The sequence below is a fragment of the Adiantum capillus-veneris genome, chromosome 26 (assembly GCF_014529385.1).
Source record: "Adiantum capillus-veneris isolate H3 chromosome 26, ASM1452938v2, whole genome shotgun sequence".
NCBI lineage: Eukaryota > Viridiplantae > Streptophyta > Polypodiopsida > Polypodiales > Pteridaceae > Adiantum > Adiantum capillus-veneris.
The window spans coordinates 110,385,025-110,396,791 of NC_140956.1; the positions used below are offsets into that span (position 1 = coordinate 110,385,025).

An 11,767-nucleotide genomic window follows, 5' to 3' on the forward strand; every position below is an offset into this window, starting at 1 on the left:
AGGCATGCGTAAAGCAACCTCCTCTGTCTAGGAGTCCTTATGAATGTATACATAGCAAGGTAAACACTGCGTATCAGCAAAAAAGTACACCACAATGTGCCTACATCCTACTGAGTCTGGGGGTGTCACCGCAAACTTGGCCAGTGGCCACAAAGTCTGCAACAAATCTGTAACTCCAAGTTCTCCTATGTGGTGAGAGAACTCGAGAACCTGTGTATGCAACCATCCCACCACTGAGTTGAGGGACCACTCTGTCTCGGTCCTACCATAGAGGGGGAAGAAGAAACCAACTGCTGAGTCCAAGGCCTTTGTCCCCCTAGCGGCGAGGAACAAAGCATGGACCCTGAAGCAGGCTGCCTCGTGGTCTGCTGCGGAATCGCCGAGAAAGCGGGTGAACCCGTAGTCGAAGAAATCCCAGCGGCGTCGGAGGTCAATGCTCGTCAGACCACGAGGGATAGCTACAAGGAAAGATGTCTGAATCAGCAGAGGGGGCCGTAAGAAGGTGACCCTCTCTCGCTAGGCGACTCGTGGCAAAGGCGCTGCCAAGAGATCTCCTAGCCGCCGGCGAGAGAACAGTCTCCTGAGTCGACTGTGGAACTGGATCAGGAGGGGGGGGAGAAGGAGCTAGGAGGGGCGGAGGGGAGGAAAAGCGGGGTGGGGCGACAGAGGGAGAGGGGCGAGGCGGGGAGTGGACAGGAGCAAAGGGCGGGGGGGAGGATGACAAGGAGGAGGGAAACTCTGAAGGGGGGGCGGCTGGCGAGGGTGAAGCGAAGGTGGAGGCTAGCGTAGGGGGCTCCTCCTGCTCAAGAGGACCAAAGCGGTTCCCCGTGGGAACCCACTGCTGCTGAGTAGGGACCTGAGGGTCACTCTGAGTGCCAGGCTGCTGCTGTGGCCCTTGGCGTCGACGGCCACGGGCCTGCTGCCACCCCTCCTCCGCTGGAGCCCCAGGCTCGGGGGGTGGCTCTGAATCTGTGCTCTGTGCCGTTAGCTGTGGCTGCAGCCCAGCCTTGGCAGGCTGGGGCTGAGGCTGAGGTGCAGGTCGTGGCTTCCTTCGTGGACAGGTCTTCACTAGGTGGCCCATCTGTCTGCAAATGAAGCATCTAACTACCGATAGATGCTTCAAACTATGATCTAAAAGACGATTTAGTGCATCGGACAAGCAACAAGAGGCTCAAGGAGTCAACAACGTTGGCGGCTACAATGGAAGAAGTCGGGACTCGAATGCCAGCTCCAGTAGGTCGAGACGTCAGGACTAAGCGTCAATGATTAGCAGGTCAGGACTCGGAGGTCGTAGCTAAAGCCTAAGGGCATTGAGCATGCGAAAATGAGTCACAACTAAAGTGAACTGAGAACTCTCCCTGCGTCTGCAATCGCTTTACTTGCAAGGTGTTGGCCTCCCACCGTGAGCATCAACACAAACTCCTTCTCGCATCGTCATCATCCTTGCCAAAGAAGTCTGAAAAGAGAAAGCTTAATGAGATGAGGCCCAAGGAAGCCGTTGAGAACGCGAACTTGCTGCGGGAGGCAGAGCTCAAACTACAAAACAAAGGCCTCAAAGCAAGGAGTCATAGATTTAACTGATTAGTAGAGAAAAGCTAGCTTTTTTATGAGATGTAGCTATAGTAGAAAGAAAAAACCGTCGTTCCAAGTATACAAAACACCATCAACCAACTCACTAGGATTAATGACACAATGCTAAGACATTGAAGCCTCTGCCACTAAAGAAGCTTGCATCATAGTGTATAGACAAACATCTCAAGCATAGAAATACAGTTTAGAGATCAACATTAATTGAAGAAAGAGTTTGTGGCAAAGCCTTGCTAACTTGAAACAAATTTTGAATCAAGCACTAGCTGGGAGTGGTGAGCGTAGATCTAAAGCCAATGTCTACCAAGTGAGGGGGGATACTAGGAGGCTAGAGAAGTTAGAAGAGTAGCGGTGAAAATTTCACTTAAAGAAATATGACAACCTTCACTGAGGACAGATCTAAACGTTGTTTTCAAACCTTCACTGAGGATAGATCTGAACATTGTTTTCAGGCTAGCTACATTGTCAAATATAAACAAAACTGACAACAGAATCATTATACCAGACATAAATGGAACTATAACATCGGAGAAATGGCAAAGAACGCATGACAAAACAAAATTTCACATAATAAAATAGAATAAAGAACGATAGAATGAGATGTTAAAGGCACTCACCTTGAAGGCAGTTGGAATTTTCAACCTCTTTGCGGACAACGTCAAGGACAGAATCAATGAGCTCCGCGCCTTCCGTGTAGTGACCCTTCGCCCAATTGTTAGGTGCAACGGAATGAATGTTTGCGCTTTGCTCAAGATGAGTGCTCCGAACTGTGCTCAAGGTTCCTTTTAGTTCTTATGGAAGGGAGAGCCTTCCGTTCTTAATGGAAAGTGCTATGATCACAACAAAGTGAATGGACATTGTGTGTTAGGTGCAACGGAATGATTGTTTGCGCTTTGCTCAAGATAAGTGCTCCGAACTGTGCTCAAGGTTCCTTTTAGTTCTTATGGAAGGGAGAGCCTTCCGTTCTTAATGGAAAGTGCTATGATCACAAACAAATTGAATAGACACTCTGCGTGCAAGTAAATGAGACTGAGAGATAGAGAGATACGACACCAGAGACGTAAAACCCTCCTCCGAAGGCCCCACTCTCGTTGGCGAGAGTGGTCTACTTTTGATTGCACAAAGTGGTACAATGTGTATGCAATGGACTGATGCAACTTGAGACTATGCGGATGACGATGACGGTGATGACGACGACGACTTTAGGGCTGAAATCTGTGGTCTTCTATATGCTGAATTTCGGGACTGTTTCGGTGGCTGAAAATGACTGTTTTGGCTGCGTTTTTATGGGCTGAAAATAGGGATCTTATGCAACCAACTAGGGCTGGATCTGCTACTGTCCAAGAAGGCTGAAAACATTGTTCCTCTACTACGAAATGGGCTGAAAACAAAAACGCTGGCAGATTTGCTATCGCTAGCAAAAACGCTAGGCTATTTGAGAACTTCCGGCGATGGCAGCAATGGAAATGCTAGTGGATGTGGTACTGCTGATGGTATGCAAAAACGCTATGCAATCTGGTGATGATGGCGATGATGCAAACTAAAAAACGATGGGGCTGATGTGTGGCGAGGATGGGGACCAAAAACGCCAAGGGCGCTGAGGGTTCTGCCGGTTCTTGCTGAGAAGGTGCCTGTTGAGCGGGGAGCTCCTACTGCCTCTTCTGTCAGAAAGTGCTAGTCTAGGACTATGTCATTGACGACGACGGGGATGACGACGACGACCTTAGGGCTGAAATCTGTGGTCTTCTTTCTGCTGAAAATCTGCCAAACTTGGGGCTATTTTGGGGCGACTGAAAACGCAGGTCTGGCTGCGTTTTTAGGGCTGAAAAACGTTGATGGTGCTGCTACGATTTAAGGCTGAAAACACTGAGTATCTGCAGGGATGTGGCTGCATTTTTGCTGCTGCACTTGAGGACTGAAAACGTTGATTGTCTGATGCGATAGAGGGCTGAAAACGTTGTTTTCCTGTAGCCTTGATGGCGATCTTGAGGGCTGGTTGCTGTGGCGGTTCAACCAAGGTCCAGATCCATGAGCACGCTGTGAGGCACATAACGCCCACAGCTTGCCTCGTTGTAGTACATATTCACTCTCTCTAGTTGCACGTCAGCGTCGCCATTGTATGACCCCGTGGGATCAATGTCGTGCTCTGTGCATACCACCTCCCAGAACTTGGCGCCGATTTGGCTGCCTTTTGCACCTGTTTGTGCATTCACAACTTCTGTGACGAGGAGGTATCCACCTCATAAACTCGGTCCAAGCAATCAGCCAGCTGAAGTCATTCGATTGAAATCCTTGCATTGTTGAGCGACTCTTCACCCCACTGCCTTGTTGGTTGCTATACGAATATTGTTCATCTGCTGCACCGCTACCCAGCGTCTAGTGATTCCATCTTAGCTAGCACCGGCTAATGAGTAGGAACATGTGCATAATCACTCGCCAAGCAAAGCAACTTGAATGAAACATGGGCTGGTGCTCACCGGAGACCGCACTCTCGAAAGTGGTGCGTGTATCACATTCGCCATCGCTTATGGAAACTTGAAGGTTCAAGACTTTGTTGAATCACTAAAACATGTGTGGTGCATTAAATTGGAATGTAAGCCAGAAGAAGAGTGCGAAGCATCCATTGCTCCTAAAATGGCTCAACACAGTAGACCACCCAACAGTGTCTGAGGGAGCCGGCATGCTTTGAAGCAAATCTTCTACTCGTGTTACTAGCCCTGCTCGGCTCAGTAGGTCTGCTATGCAAGTGAAGTGCTCTATGGTTGGGATAACACCATCCCTCTTATGCATCTGTTGAAAAAGGATGCAGCCATTGCCCACCTAACCCAATCTATTGCAAGCAGAAAGCAAGCAAGCAATTGTCCGGCTTCAAACCTAGTCTCTGCAAATCCTCCACGTAACTCGACACTAAACTTTGCCCCCCCTGCAATGCAAACCCTGCAGTCAAGGAGTTCCATAACGGCAGCTTTGTTCCTGGCATAGTGCTAAACACTTTGCAACAAATATCGCCGCATTTCACATACATGTCAACAAGAGAGCTTCCGACGATGGCATCCTCATCAAAGCCCATCTCCACTACAAGACAATGGACAAGCATACCCTGAACAGGCTTTCAAGAGGCTAGACAAAAGAAAGTCATCTGGCTCCACACCTTTGGCTAGCATTCCTTGGAAGATCTCAAAAACTTCCGTCGTGCACCCATGCTGGCTATAACCAAAAATTAATGCTATCATAGTCATTGCATCTGGTTGTCCCATCCTGTCGAACACTCAAGAAAAGCTCTCAGCAATCATGAAAAAAACACTCTTGAAGGAAACCTTTGTACACTAAACCGAATCCCCCTTGACCAAGCTTGGTTCGGAAATTATTTGTGGCAATTTTGATTTCTTCAAAGGAGAACTCTTGAACAACAAGCTTCGGCATAGCCTTGTTGGGAATTGGCATCCATGAAAAGAAAAAGAAGAAAAAAAAGCCAAGTGAGATGTCACCCTCAGCAAGCTCCTGGTTTGAAAAGAAAAACAAGAAGCTCAATAGAAAGCCAATGGCAGAACAAAAACGATATTTCACCCACGAGTACTTTTAACTCTGCTTTGCACCATCACTCAAAATCATCCACATTGTTCATCACACATATCCTTAACTAATATAAACTCAGTAATAAGTAAAGAGAGTTTGGTTGGCATTTCCGTCTGATTGCAATCATCTTTGCTAAAATCAACGAGACCAGTGTTTCTTTTTTGAAGTGGCAATTGTCCTTTACGTCCTCGTGAGGTACACTAGGAAGGGTTGTGGAATCTACATGTAGAAACTCTAGCGATCTTAACCTTAATGCTGAAAATGTAGTTTTGATAGCTTGATACAAAGCATGGACTTTCAAAGACATGATAACCATTGAGATGTCATAATAGAAAACTACGATAGATGGCGGTCAAAGCTCGGGAAGACAGACGCTGTGAATATCTGTTTTGGTAAGGCTTTCCTTCTATTCTTGGTTGTTTCTTGCTAAGCCAAGAAAGACAAACATGACCCAAATGACTCTGGATTGGCAGCATCTCTTTGTTATTCAGAGTGTACCTTTAGTGAGTTGTGCATTGCATCTGCCTTTTTGAGAAACAAAACAGAGAAACATGCTTTAAGATTTACTGGCAGCATCCCTTTGTTATTTAGAGAGTGCCTTTAGTGAGTTGTGCATTGCATCTGCCCTTTTGAGAAACAACACAAAGAAACATGCAGTGGAGAGAGTCTTAGTTGAGAGCTGAATTATGTACCTGATTTTTCATATATTTGATTTATTTCCACTCCTCCTCGAGGAACGTCAACTTTGGGATCCTTCTGTACAAGGGGTTTCTTCTTGAAACAACAGTAGTGGACAACAATACAAATAGCAATGGCCACCACCAAAATTCCAGCTACAGCCCCTCCTACAATTGCCCAGTGCTACTTTTCTTTTATGGGGGGGAAGGGGGACTACCGTTGGGTCCTGGTGGGGACCTTGGTGAAGGGACACAATCTGCACTGTTGCTCTCACAAAGGGTTTCCTAAAAATCTAGATAGAGCAAAAAACTTGTGCCACAAGATGTACATAATATGAAACAAGCATGAAACATCAAAAACCCCTACAATGAAAGGTAAGCTTACTTGTGACAGAGTTTGACTTGTGAAATACCAGTTGCAAGCTTGTGACCACAAAAACCGCAAACATTGCAAGTAGTTTGAGCAACAATACCCTATGTAAGACAAAAAAAGCTATCACCAATCATGCAATAAACCCTACAATCAAGAAACCCATGTCCATGCCACTGAGAGAGAGAGAGAGAGATTACTTGAGCCATGTGGTCTACAGAGTGCATCACTGCTTGCAAGTTGTCGAACATGGTAGATTGCACTTGTAGTGCACCCCCTTCTGCTTATGGAGTTCACTGATTACGAGTCTTCACAAACCCCCTTGAAGCTTGCCGCCTTGCAGTACTCTCCCCTCTTCTGGTCTGAGCATTTGACGCTCACTCTGTTCTCTTCTCAGCTTCGGCCTTCTTGCTCTGCTTCTGGCTAGCCCTCAAGCTTTGGGACACAGCTGCCTCTCAGCTTTGGCCAGAGAGCGTCTCCCCTCGGCCCTCGCTCGTTCTGTGGGTGGCGCCCCCTCTTGAATGGCACCTCGGCCTATACGTGCTACTGTAGCGGTTTCTCTTGCCCTGCAGATGGCGACCCGTGCAGTATGGCCCCTACTTGCAGCTCTCCGAACTTCTTCCATGGTAGATTGCACACTGAAGCTCGCGAGAGTGACAGCCACGCTCGCCCCCACAGTAGGCCTACTCTCTTCCCGCTTTGAGTTCAAAACAAGATCCTGAACTGACTGGAATTTGAAAATCTAAAATTTTAGAACTAGACAGGGGACTCTAAATTTAGGGTGTTTACACACATCCCTTTTTAAGTGGGCACCTATCCAAAACATGCATCACCATTTCATAACTAGTCTTGCTTGGTGGGCCTTGCTATATAACATCTATAGAATACACTAGGACATATGCATGTGTTGAACAACTTGGGAAGGCAATGAGTGTTGGTGATTCGACTCTAGATTAGGCCACCTGATCATTGATTGAAATCTGATATCTTCTATTTCAGTAGCACTAGAACGAGACCTCTGCCATGCGGCGCCATAGCCAGGGGAGGCTGCATAATGAGGCGCATGGGCAGCTCCTACAGTTTGGGGCTCCTCCTTCTTGTGGCCGCCCATATGCAGTTTGTCGCCGATCTTCTCCATCATGTTAGCCATGCTTTCTCCCCCTAAGAGCTACTAATGTGTAGACTTGTCGTTGGGAGTTCTCATCACGTTGGCAAGCATGCGACATACCCTTCAACTTGATGATCTGTGACTGCAACGCAACGTAGAGTGCGCTTTTTATTTTATTCACCTGGTAGCTTTTCACGACGAGGCGAAGTTTGGCAGTGATGTTTTTTTTTTAATTGAAATCTAATGCCACATGGTGGCTGCTGCTTTCAGATATCGGAAAAAGGACCTTTGACTCACCAAGTAACAAGTCAAACACAAAGCTCTCATTGGTTGAAATGGGATGGGCATGCCTCCACCATATTTAAGCAAGCAAACCCCCCATCCAAAAGCATACTCGAAATGGCATCAAGTTGGTTGCCAACAAGGCCTGCAGCTCCGTTTGGCAATGTGTATGCAATGTTGCTGCCATTCCTAGTCTCAACATATAGCGCACAAGGGATGAGTGTGAGGACCTTAGTTAGTGGATATGTACGAGGGAATCTTTAAAGTATTTAATACATAAGTCAACTTGGTGATACATAAGCATATCCCATGACTAAGGCCCCCCCACTCAAGGAATACATGTCATACAACAACAATATGGCGATCAACCCCAAGATAATTTACATAGGGTAGCTGATAAAGTTCTAGTTGTCCTTAAGACTGACAATATCAAGAATCTAGATGAGAAGAAAGAGTTTGAAAAGCTACTAAACAATGCACGCATAGGCAAAGATTGGGAAACTGATTATAGATTACAATGATGGTTATAAAGTTGGTATCGTGGTGCAGGAGAATTTCTTGATCATGTCATTGGTGTTGCTATTGAGTTTGCATACGAAGAAGAAGAAGAAGAGAATAGTGACTTGGATGATGTGCAAGAAGACAACAAGAAATAAAATGAGCGTGCAGATGTGGAGACAAAGGCTATGCAGATGGTGGTATTGATGATGATGATGTTGAAGAGGCTAATGAGGGTCTAGATGTCCAAGATATTGATGCCTAGTGGCTACATAGAAGAATATTGGTCAAGTTTATGGTAGCATCGACCCCAAAAAATCTAGAAGCTACCATATCTTCTCATTGGTATACCTATCTTAGTTTGCTAGTGGAGTAAATTAACTCTTTGAAATACCAATAACAACACCCTCATGTGAAAGATTCTTTAATTGGCTTGTTAGGGCATGTGTCTTATGGAATAAGCACTTAATATCCCCCCGCGTGGTAGGTCCCCCCCTCCCTTATGCATACGATACGAGCATGAAATAATCGGGGGCTACCCCTATTGTATACGCTTATGTCTAGCCTCTAAAAACCCCCCTCTTGTACACTCACGTGATACCATACGGAAATCCATAGTGAATCCCCCGGGATGCAAGGCGAGGAGAAGAGGAAGGTAACTTGGCAAAGGTGGAGCTCGTCTTGGCGAAGGAGACCGGCAAGGCGAGGAGAAGAAGAAAGTAACTTGGCGAACGTGGAGCCGTCTTGGCGAAGGAGACTGGCAAGGCAGGGAGAAGGGTATTGAGCAAAGGCAAGGAAGTGGCTCTCTCTCTCTCTCGTACTCTCACTTGATCTCTCTCTCTCTCTCTCTCTCTCTCTCTCATAATAATCAATATCTAATTCTCCTAAATGATTTTCTCATATTAAACTGATCATTTAATGTGGGGAAGTGCCAGGGGAGAAAAAGCTAGAATATTGGTTAAGCTAGCAGACCGGCCACAGTAGGGATCCAAAGGAGGGAAAATAGGGATCCAAAGGGGGGGGGCCATCTGCAAAAGAGCCATGTGCAACAATGGGCTAAAAAGACCTTAAGGTTCAGCCCATTAAGACTTCCAAAATGCTAAGGTTCCAAAATTCAAAGGTTGTGTCCAAAGGTCAACCCTAGGGAAAATTGGATGCTTTGTGTGTGCCCTAAAAGTCTTTGCACATCCCTACATGGGAGGGGGCGAGCCCTAAAGGTAGGGGATGAGAGAGAAAGCCACACACACACACAGACTCCCTTTACACAAAGGGAATGAGGGACACATGTCAGCTCCCTAGGCCAGATGCCCACAAGGTGTGCCCAATTTCTATTGGATGACCCTTGAAGTGGACCAATGAGAATTAAGCTAGATTAAATCTAGTTTAATTAATTTAAAAACATTTAATAAAAAGAAACCAATGAGAATTAAGTCTCCTAGAAGACTATTGGGCAGTCTCCCAAGGGGTCCAATGAGCATTCAGGAGCCCCATGGCTTGCCTGATTCCTATTGGCCAGGAGGCAAAGGGGTCCAATGAGAGTTTAGTTTAATTATTTAATTACCTAAAGCTCTCACAAAAGAGGAAAGGGGGACACATGTCAGAAGGCTATCACTTATGGTGCTTAATTGTAATTGGCTTGACTTGGGGAGGGCCAATGAGGCTTCAGGAAGAGCATTTAGCAAGAGGGCTCGCCCAAGAGAGAGAGGGGGCTGATTTTTGCAAGGATTATCACACACACACTCACACAAGCTCATGTGTGAAGAAAGAGAAGACTATCTCTTCCCAAGCTTTAATGGAGAACTCATCACCTACTCCAAGCTTGTGAGATAGAAGCCTACATCAACACTCTCTTGGCATGTGGATGGAAATCCAACCAAGAGCCAAGCTTCAATGCATGCTCATCTCCTCTACCAAGCTAATTACTAAGCTAAGCTATGCTAATATGAGTGATTATGTGAGGAGATGTACATCTTTCTCGTAAGATACTCCTTCTTCCTCTCAATCTACTCTCATACCCTGCTAGCTCTCACCATCTTCGAAGGTGTGTGAGGTCTTGGGTCTGAGAACGGGGATAACAAGTTGTGTTTGTTAAGTGTTTTGCTTAGTGTATGAAGTTTCCATCTTCATTGCACTAGCTAGTCTTGAAGGAACACAAAGAATTGTATTGTACAATGTCTCTCTTGATGGGAGAAACCATAATACAAAGCCTTTTGGAGGGGGGATCGGCTCCATGCAAATCCGGTCCTCAACTGTTGTCAATAGCTTAATTTCTCTCTCTTTTGAAAGTATTGTCGATGCTATCTAACTAGGTGTTATGCTTTTTGTTGCTCTCTCTCTCCACCCAAGCACTCTTGTAATTCTCATTAGGAATCTATTCTAATGAAATGCCCATTATGTTCATGCTAATTTCCGCTACACATAAGTTATTAGGCCATTAAATGTTACTCTCTCTCTCTCTCTCTCTCTCTCTCTCTCTCTCTCTCTCTCTCTTTGTTGGCACATGAGGCAAGCAAGGTCTATCTCTCACTCCAATAGAGAGATTTCTCTCTCTTTGGGGACCGTGAAGCAACAAAGGGAAGGCTTATTGAGGTAACAAAGTCGGAGCTCGGCTTGGCGAAGGTGAGAAGGGAGATTGGCAAGGTGGGAAGAATAAGGAGCTCGGGTCCTCTCTCTCTCTCTCTCTCTCTCTCTCTCTCTCTCTCTCTCTCTCTCTCTCTCTCTCTCTCTCTCTCTCTCTCTCTCTCTCTCTCTCTCTCTCTCTCTCTCTCTCTCTCGTCCTCGACCAAGCTCGGTAAGAGAAGAAGGGAGCTCGGCAAGGTAACGAGTCAGAGCTCAGCAACAAGCAAAAGGAAGCAGCTTGAGATGTCGGAATCGACAAGCAAAGGGCAACAAGTTGAGATGTTGGAATCGGCAAGCAAGGGATAGGAGTCTGAGGTTAAGAGGTAAGAAAAAGAGCAGTAAGGCAAGAAGGTGAGAGGATAATCTCTGTCTATCATATTTGGGAAATACAAGGGCACTAGGTAGGGAATTTTACAAGATACTTCCTTCCTAATTAGCTTCAAAAGGTTCTAATGGCAGGCATAAGTGGAAAAATTGCAGTCTTGGTCTAAATTCAGAGCATTAAACTTTCTAAACTCTAGCAGTGCGGTTAATGGAAAACATTTGTAATTGAATTCACTTTGGCTAATTATTAGCTGCTTAAAGCATTCAGGTTGTCATGTAAGCATTCACGGTGTTGTTGGTGTATTTTGCTTTGTGTTGTGTATCTTGTCTCTCTTACTTTCCCATAGCGAGCAGCCCGCCAGCTCACCTCGCAAACCCATTATCCCCGACATCTTTTGTGAACCCGACGCGAAACTGAGCTAGGGTGGGAAAATTTAGCTGAAAAAGATGACTATATCACAAGAGAAAGCGATGCAACAGATGATGCAGCAATTTGTTGTCTACATGTAGCAGCAACAGACTGCACAACAACAATTTAATTTGCATGATCGGATACGAAAAGCTCGACAAGCAGTAACAAAAAAATTGCAGAGGTTCGAAGGTCAAGACGTTTCAAAATATTGCAAAATTTGTGAGCAATCCATGGAGGATAATGGGATTGATGATCATGAAGCAGTTGAAGGTTTCCACTTGATTGTCGTGCCAGAGCTTAGGGCTCGAATTGTG

The 11,767-nt window shown here is 45.8% G+C and overlaps 1 pseudogene; it reads right to left on the minus strand.

Annotated features, from left to right (window-relative positions):
* Positions 1-1,409: 1,409 nt before the first annotated feature.
* On the minus strand, positions 1,410-7,360 carry LOC147424001 (uncharacterized; annotated as a pseudogene).
* Positions 7,361-11,767: the final 4,407 nt, after the last annotated feature.